Below are 8,089 nucleotides of genomic sequence, written 5' to 3' on the forward strand. Positions count from 1 at the left end.
AGGAGGAAAAGAGCAATTTTAGAAAAGGAAAAGTTTATTTGGGGGCTCACCCATTCAGAGGTCTCAGTCCATAGTCAGTCGGCTTCAATCCTTGGGGCTCGAGATGAGACAGAACATCAGGGTGGAATAGTGTGATGGAAGAAAGTGGCTCACATGATGAGAGAGTGACACTCCACTCCCCAAATACAAATATACCCTAAAGATACACCCCTCAGCACCTAACTCCTCCACCCATACCCTACCCATCTTCAGTTACCACTCAATTAATTCCATCAGGGGATTAATTGTATTAAGGCTCCCATAACCCACTCATTTCTCCTTTAAACCTTGCATTGTCTCATACTTGAGCTTTTCAGGGATACATCATGTCCAAACCATAACATATGGGACACACATTTATACCACTAAGGGAGCATGGTAAAACATGTTAATGTTAACATAAATAAGGCATAGAAGTTACAGACTTGGGAGAAAAAAGTAAGCAATAAAATGAGGTGGAAAAATTATGGGTTCTAGAATCACAGAGACCTGAGTTCAACTGACAGTAAGCGTCTTAGGAACTGTTAAACTTAAGTAAGTTATTTATTGTTATGGTTCAGGTATGAGGTACCCCTCAAAAGCTCATATGTGAGACAATGCAAGAAAGTTTAGAGGTGAAATGATTGGGTTATGAGAGCTTTAACCTAATAAGTGCATTAATCCACTTGAATGGATTGACTGGGTGTTAACTATAGGGAGTCAGGATGTGACTGAAGGAGGGGAGTCACTGGGAATGTGTTTTGAGGGCATATATTTTGTTTCTGGTGAGCAGAGCTCTCTCTGCTTTCTGATTACTATGTCCTGGACTGTTTTGTTCCTCCACACCCTTCCACCCTGATGTTCTGCTTCACCTTGGGACCAGAGCAGTAGAGCAGCTATTTATGGACTGAGCCCTCTGAAAGCATGAGCACCAAATAAATTTTTACTCCTCTAAAATTGTTCTTGTCAGGTCTTTTGGTCACAGTTGCAAAAAACAAAATTATATATATATATATATATATATATATATATATATATATATATATATATAATCTGAGAAGCTGGTTCTTCTTTTTAAAAATTAAGGGGGAGAGGGGACTTATACCACTCTACAGAGAAAAAAAAAGTGAACCATGTATGGAAAGTGCCTGGTATGTTAACACTCAATAATGGAAACTTTGCTGTAAGGGCAGAAGATAATATTTGTAGAATCTCTGCAGTGTTAGCTCCATTGAAATTATTAGCTCTGAAAGAAATTATATTTTCTAGGCTATGTCCCTAAAGGCATATTTTAGTATTGTGGCGGGGAGTTGGAGATTGTTCAAGGTGGTAAGAAGGCTTTTGGCAACATTGCATATGACTTAATAGCAGGCAGCTAATGTATCCCAGGAAAGATCTGTAACCTTAAACCAAGGATACAAACCTATCATGTTGACACACAGCAGATGGAAATGAATTGTTTCATTCTTCACCTTCCTAAACAACCCATCACTCATTCTTTCAACTAAACTTAGCATGATTTGCCTGTGTTTTTTACATTCTGTTCTTTATTAGATGAGGGATGGCAGGTATACCTTGTTCATGACATGACTTGATGTAAACACACATTTGCAAACTGATGCTGTCTTCAAGACTGTTATTAGGATGCCCAAACTCCACAAAGAAAAAAGAAAGCTTGTGTCCAACTGTCCTCCATTCTTAGCTCAGTACAGAGAACTCCTCCCAAGTTAAACAGGACTTTTTATAGAATTTGTTCAGAAAAAAAATTAATATCCTTCTGAAATATTTCAAAAAGAAAAAGGTGGGATCTAAAACCAGCTGCAGACTTTTATTATTAGTAAATTTGAATACTCCTCAATATACAGTAGGATTACATCCTGACAAACCCATCATTAAGTTAAAAATATTCTAAGTCAAAAATGTGTTTAATCCCCCTAATCTACTAAGCATCATAGCTTAGTAACAGAGCACACTATAGTGTCTCTGTTTCCCCATGATCACACAACTACTGCTCATCACTGTCCAGCACCATGAGAGTGTATTGTAAACCATATCACCAACCTGATAAAAGCACAAAAATTTAAAAACTGAAATACAGTTTCTACTGAATTCGTATCACTCATAAAGTCAAAAATTGTAACTTGAACTATTGTAAGTCAGGGACCATCTGTATTGCATATATATTTATATATTCTCTGTGGTTTGTATGTTCATGACATTTGCCCATTTTTCTATTTTGGTGCTTATCTTTTCCCATGGTATTCAGAGTCCTCAATATTAGGAATAATAATAAGATCATTAAATAGATAGCAAATATTATTCTAGTTTTGGGAAATGTAATCCAAATCTGTCTTTTCTTTCATGATCCTTTTCATTGAAATATTTTTCTCTTTATTGTAACTTTGTGTTATAACTCTACTACTGGCATTTAATGTTACACAGAGGTTTAGGGAGATGAGGACCCAAGAATTAGTTATTCCATTAAACTATTAGAATGCCTTTTTCACTTTTAGAGAGCAATGTCCATATACTTGTGGGCTCTGACCCCAAACTGCAAGAGTGTGAGCAATAAGTTCAGTCTAACATTTCCAGAGCATCTCTATGCAGGAAACAGGCACCACAATGTCTATGGATGGGAGGAGCGAAGGTGCTGACCTCAGTTTTTTATTTGGCTGATCTAATGTGCCTTCAGAGTGACGGTGTTCTTTGCTCATGTGGCAGTGACCCACTTTAGTGATTAACTCTATCCTCAGAAAGGAATATTTCAGTCCCATGACCCTGCATGAGGTGACATCTCTGAAATAAAGGAGGTTATGCATCACTGTCATCCTAATGGTAACGTACGTTTGAAAGCTTTGAAGCATTTCTCCACATTATTTCATCCTAACCTCGGGTCAAAAGAGAGAGGTAGAGAGGTATTATTATCTCCATTTCAAAGTACAGAAAAAATGAATTTCAGAAAATTTAATTAATTGGCTAAACCTGGTATGGCATCCCAGTGTGAAATACCAAGCTATATTCTTATCATCAAGAATGTATCCTCTTATGAGTGAGGAAAGATACAGTGAAGGAAAAATTAGGAGTTACAAAACACACAAATCAAATATAAATAAGTTTAATATAAATTAAATACAATAAAATATGAATGTTTTGTACTAATAAGTGCTGACTAGGTAGATAAGAAAGGATCATATCAATATTGGCCAGATTTTTAGAAAAGGTGGAAACATAGTATTTTAAATGGGAGTTAGATTTCAATACATAAAGAGAAAGAAAACATTCTAGAGGAGGACAGAATGAAAAAGGAGCAGGTAAGACTGTAAGCCTGGTGTGGGGAAGAAGGGAGGCAGCCCTGCTTGGAATAAGATTTGTTAGAGAGAGGATATTCGCTGGAGCAATGCAATCAGAAATTGAAGATTCTGGGTGAACATCTTAAATACCGGGGTGAATATCTTAAAACTGAATCTTTGAGTAATGGAGAAGTGGCGCTTCCAAAGGGAGAGGAAAATGACTAAAGAAGTCTTCTTTAGCAGATAAAAGGAAAGGGTGCTTGAAGACTTGAAAAATTAAAGTGCTAAAACAGCCATGAAGATGTAAAGCAATGAGCCATTTATGATGGTAGTGGGGTAAAAAAAAAAAAAGATAGCAAAGGAATAAATTCAGAATCAAAGATGCTGACAAACTTCTTCCCAAGTGCTGAACTCCAGGGAGTGGAGATAGTCTGATGTCAGGGAAGAAAGACAGGTAAATAGAGAGTTTAACTAAGAGAAGCAAATGATACGGCAACTATGGAGAAAAGTTGGAGAAGAGGGCCTGATGAAAAATTTTAAATTTATATATATTTACATATTTTATACATTTACACACACACACACACACACACACACACTGTGCTCATGTACAGGCACCCAATAAACGCTTGCTCCCTGCTCCACCTCCAATGTCCTGGAGATGACCTATCCTAAAATGTTAGTGGTTTAGACGTCATAACTAGGACTGTGAGGATAGATAAGCCATCAGATGCCACATATGCAGAAATCAGTTAACAATTGCAGGTGGAAGGAGTAGAACTCACAGAACATACACAGTTAATAGGAGAATATAACAAAGGAGATTAAGGAGCAGGAGAGAGTCACAGTTTCCTCTAAAAATGCACAATTCCCTTCTAAAGCATTAGGCTTAAAGCTTCATATTCATTGTTAAGGGTGTGGATGGTAAAATTAATCAAGAGAGAAGAGTTATTCTGCCAAGGAGACCCATTTGAAAGTGAAATAGAGGTCAAAACCCCACTCTAACATGAAAATTAGAAACTGCCAGATGTTCCAATGCTGAAGTATAGTTCAAAAGGGGCAGAATTGACGGATTATTAACCATGCCAGCTGGCATCGTAGAATTTATGTTTTCTTTGTTATGTGGAATGTACAATCATAACAAAAACATTAAAACCTGAGTAAGTTCAAGGAAGGGCATAAAGCAATATAAATCAAATTTTATTGTAATGAATAAAACTAACAGCAGAGGGCCCCCTTCAATGCCCAGCAAATTCTTAAGGCAGACAAACTCCCAAAAGGGGGAGCTTTAATTTTGTGGTAACTTCTAGTTACAATTGAAAATTTCCATACTTAGGAAATAGAGCAAAGTAATTTTTTTTTGCAATTAAATTACAATTTAAAAATTTAGACCTTCAGGTTCTAAGTCTCCTTTCTTCAAAATATGTTTCCCATTGTGCTCTTTGCTAATGAAAAATTTTATCTGATGTTATTAATGCAATAATTCAGGGAGGTCTAGGTATAAAATGACTCAAGACAGTAGAGTACTTTTTATAATCACCTAAAATATTCCATATTATTCACCTGGTGACATAGACAGCATTTCCATAAAATTGCAGTTTTTTAGCTATAATAAAATTTAAAAATCATAAACACAAGAGGGCTGCACTCTGCAACCTGGAATCTTTAGGAATTCAAGGCCTTTGGGAGAACTGACATCTGGCTAAACAACAAAATGTTTTAATATCAAATCACATTTTTATTTATATTTTAAAGGATATTTTTTAAAGTCAAGTGTTTTGAAACATTTATAGAACACATTGTTCCACATACTGAACTCTGTAGGTCATCTGTGTTTTTATAGCCAACTATGTTTATTTATTAAGAAAAATATGGGTAAAAGTAAGATTTTCCTCAATTATCATTCAATTTGCACTTTGTCCTTGGAAAGTACGATGATTTTTTAAAGACCAGTCTTATTGCTGGTAAAGTAAGGCACTCATTTGGATATTAATTTTTTTAGATGCACATTTTTATGGCTCCTTTGGATTCATTAAGATTTATCAACTACACCAGAATTCAGCAAACAACTACTTAAAGGGCCAAATGTAGCCTGCTACCTATTTTTGTATGATCTGCAAGCTGAGAATGATATTTACATTATTAAATGATTGAAAAAATCAAAAGAAATAAAATATGTCACGACACGTAAAAATTATGTGAAATTCAGAGTTAAATGTCCATAAAGATTTGAAATTTTCTTTAAAATTTTGTGGAAATTTTTTTTCCTGGCACATAAGCATTTACCTGATACCCTCAATTTTGCTTCTTGGCCCACAAAACCTAAAATATTTTACTTACTTTCTGGCTGTATACAGAAAGAGTTTGCCAAACCCTGACTATGCCAGACCTGAATACCATTCTTTGATGCTCCTTGAGTTCTTCATAAATAATAAAACATTTTGCCCCTTTACCATTAGAAACAAATAGTCTATAGCACTGGTTCCCAAAATAATTTTTATGTTACAATCATCTGGGAAGCTTCCAAAAACTATTGATGTTAATGTCCAAGCCCCAGCTTGTGCCTTAATTGGCCTAAAGTGTAAACTGAACCTTAAATTTTTTTAAGATCCCCACGTGATTCTGATATGGGGTTTGGGAATCCCTAATTTAGTGCTTTGGCAAATTCAATCTCACCAACTTTATCTGGGCCTATAGATCCCTTTGTTCTTCCTGCATATCCTTCAGCAAATGGGACTCCAGAGCTGTCCCAAGCTCTCTCAACTCAATTTAACTTTTCCATTAATATCACCACAGGCTCCATTTCTAACAGCAAGTGGCTGCCTCACCAACTCAACTGAGAAGACAAAGGCTGGCCCATCCCCGAGTTGGCCTGTTTGACTTCCTGAGCAGAATTCCTTCCATAAGTCCATTTTCTTCTCTCCAACACTACATGGTTGAAAAGAAATCTTAAATCAGGCAGACCTGAATGTGAGTCCTTGTGCCTCTACTAAAGATGTGTGATGTGGAACAAATTATTTAATCAGTTTGATCATCAATGCCCTCATTCATAAAGTAGGATTTAAAATATCTGCCTTGTAGGAGTCTTCATAAAGATTAGTGGGATTTTCATGACACTTGAAAGTGTGGTTCCTGTACTAGAATAACTGGCATGACCAAGGCACTAGTTAGACCCTCAGAATCTCAGTTCCCACCCAGACCTCTGCATCAGAACCCACATGGTGATGATATTCCAAAGTGATTTGTGTTCACATTAGAGTTTTGGTACTAGAAAGCTTTTTATTTCACTCCACACCCAGACCATCCCTTCTTAGCACTTTTTCAAAGTCAATGGCATATGTTAATGGTCCTCCTGAGAGTGGCTTTTATATCCAAGAAGAGACTTGCTTGAATTCAAAAATCACCATCATCATCATCATCATCATCATCATCATCATCATCTATCAGCTATGTACAGCATAATTTGAAACCAGAAGAGACTAAAATAGGACCAGGGTGATTAAGACATATAGGGTCATCTTCAGGTAATTAGAAAAAGATACTCACTCTGAACAGACATTACTCCCCAAGTACACCTCTCGTGAGCTAAGTGAGCCCATGTGCAGTATTAAAAAGCCCTTCCCAGGCTGAGTCTGCCCTGTTTCAAACCCTGTGACTTGCTGAGTGCAGCAAGGCTTCAGCCAATTGTCCTTGAGCACTATGTGGCAACCAGGAGAAGGTAAGATTAGATGAGGGCCTCAGCTAGGGTGTGGTCAACTGGAACAAAAAGCAAGGAAGGAATCCAGAAAACACCAAGATGGTGGAGAGCAATGGGGAAAAGGTAGGATGGAAAGTGAGCTTATTACTTATTAAGGAAGATTTCTGGAGGAGGTAGGATTGAACCCAAATCCCAAGGGCTTCTAAAATTGAAGTATGAGGGTAAAGTAGAAAAGAGGTTGAACCTTCCTAATCTGAACATCAAAATGTGAAATGCTTCACAATCTGAAACTTTTTGAGTGCTGACGTGATGCCATAAGTGCAGGATTCTGCTATGGACCTCATGCAACAGAAGGCAGTCAAATGCCAGAGCATGAAAATATGGTATAAAATTACCTTCAGGCTATGTGTAGAGGTGTTTTTGAAACATACATGAATTTTGTGTTTAGACTTAACGATTCCATCCCCAAGATAGTTGCCTGTCATGTATTAGCAAATACTCCAAAATTTAAAAAAATAATAAACCCAAATCCTAAACACTTCTGTTTAGGATACTCAACCTGTATTTAAAATATCATGAATGGCACTGGGTTATGAGACAGATGATGTTCAGAGAAGGCCAGCAGGCAGCACCTTATGGCAGAAAGAGCAGTGAACCACAAAATGTGATGGGGTCATTAAACACTCAATTCATTAAGTTATAAATATAACATCTGAGCCTTATTTCATATCTTCTCAATAATTTCATTTTATTGAGAGTTAATGATATATTCAGTTCAAAACTTTCTTCTCCTAGTCAAGTGCATGGACTTTATCAGAGGCTTTTCCTCTTCCTTTTGCTTCCCTGACCTATAGCCTCTAGTATTGGGCAGGACAGAGTAAGGCTGTAGACCTCTCTTTAACTGGCACCCCTGCTTGCTGGTGATTCCACTGTGTCTCATCCTCCTCAACACACACCCTCCAAGGAACAGCTCCATGTACTGGCTGCTCCTCCAGAAATGTGACTGCATCTCTGGCTAACCCAGCTAGCACTTTTGTGTCACATTCTTTGGTCTATCACTGGAAGACTCCTCCAGAGGCAAGTT

The sequence above is a fragment of the Urocitellus parryii genome, chromosome 8 (assembly GCF_045843805.1).
Source record: "Urocitellus parryii isolate mUroPar1 chromosome 8, mUroPar1.hap1, whole genome shotgun sequence".
NCBI classification, from domain to species: domain Eukaryota; kingdom Metazoa; phylum Chordata; class Mammalia; order Rodentia; family Sciuridae; genus Urocitellus; species Urocitellus parryii.